This window comes from Mus pahari, chromosome 14 (assembly GCF_900095145.1).
Source record: "Mus pahari chromosome 14, PAHARI_EIJ_v1.1, whole genome shotgun sequence".
NCBI classification, from domain to species: Eukaryota; Metazoa; Chordata; class Mammalia; order Rodentia; family Muridae; genus Mus; species Mus pahari.
The window spans coordinates 41606-43483 of NC_034603.1; positions in this window are offsets into that span (position 1 = coordinate 41606).

Genomic DNA, 1878 nt, shown 5'->3' on the forward strand with positions numbered 1-1878 from the left:
AGCTGGTTCTTTGAGAAAATCAACAAGATAGATACACCATTAGCCAGACTCACTAGAGGGCACAGAGACAGCATCCTAATTAACAAAATCAGAAAAGAAAAGGGAGACATAACAACAGACCCTGAGAAAATCCAAAGAATCACCAGGTCCTCCTACAAAAGGCTATACTCAACAAAAGTGGAAAACCTGGATGAAATGGACAAATTTCTAGGCAGATACCAAGTACCAAAGTTAAATCAGGATCAGATTAATGACCTAAACAGTCCTATATCACCTAAAGAAATAGAAGCTATCATTAATAGTCTCCCAACGAAAAAAAGCTCAGGACCAGATGGGCTTAGTGCAGAGTTCTATCAGACCTACAAAGAAGACCCAATTCTAGTTCTTCTCAAACTATTCCAAAAAATAGAAACAGAAGGTACTCTATGCAATTCATTCTATGAAGACACAATTACTCTGATACCTAAACCACGTAAAGACACCACAAAGATAGAGAACTTCAGACCAATTTCCCTTATGAATATCGACGCTAAAATACTCAATAAAATTCTCGCAAACCGAATCCAAGAACACATCAAAACAATCATCCATCATGACCAAGTAGGCTTCATTCCAGGGATGCAGGGATGGTTTAATATTCGGAAATCCATCAATGTAATCCACTATATAAACAAACTCAAAGACAAAGTCCACATGATCATCTCGTTAGATGCTGAAAAAGCATTTGACAAAACAACAAAACCCCTTCATGATAAGTCTTGGAAAGATTAGGAATAAGGCCCATACCTAAACATAATAAAAAGCTATCACAGAAAACCAATAGCCAGCATCAACGTAAATGAAGAGAAGCTGGAAGAAATCCCACTAAAATCAGGGACTAGACAAGGATGCCCACTTTCTCCCTACCTATTCAATATAGTACTTGAAGTCCTAGCCAGAGCAATTAGAAAACAAAAGGAGATCAAGGGGATACAAATTGGAAAGGAAGAAGTCAAAATATCATTATTTGTAGATGATATGATAGTATACTTAAGTGACCCTAAAAATTCCACCAGAGAACTCCATAACCTGATAAACAGCTTCAGTGCAGTATCTGGATATAAAAATTAACTCAAACAAATCAATGGCCTTTCTCTATACAAAGGATAAACAGGATGAGAAAGAAATTAGGGAAACAACATCCTTCATAATAGTCACAAATAATATAAAATATCTTATTGTGACTCTAAGGAAGTGAAAGATCTGTATCATAAGAACTTCAAGTCTCTGAAGAAATAAGTCAAAGAAGATCTCAAAAGATGGGAAGATCTCCGATGCTCATGTATTGGCAGGATCAACATTGCGAAAATGTCTATCTTCCTGAAAGCAATCTATAGATTCAATGCAATCCCTATCAAAATTCCAACTCTATTCTTCAGCGAGTTAGAAAGGTCATTTTGCATATTCATTAGGAATAACAAAAAACCTAGGACAGCAAAAACTCTTCTCAATGATAAAAGAATCTCTGGGTGAATCACTATGCCTGACCTAAAACTACTACAGAGCAATTGTGATAAAAACTGCATGGTACTGGTATAGCAACAGAAAGGTAGACCAATGGAATAGANTTGAAGACCCAGAAATGAACTCACACACCTATGGTCACTTGATCTTTGACAAAGGAGCTAAAAACCATCCAGTGGAAAAAAGACAACAGCATTTTCAACAAATGGTGTTGGCACAACTGGCGGTTATCATGTAGAAGAATGTGAATTGATCCATTCTTATCTCCTTGTATTAAGGTCAAGTCTAAGTGGATAAAGGAACGCCACATAAAACCAGACACTGAATCTTATAGAGGAGAAAGTAGGGAAAAGCCTTGAAGATATGGGCACAGGG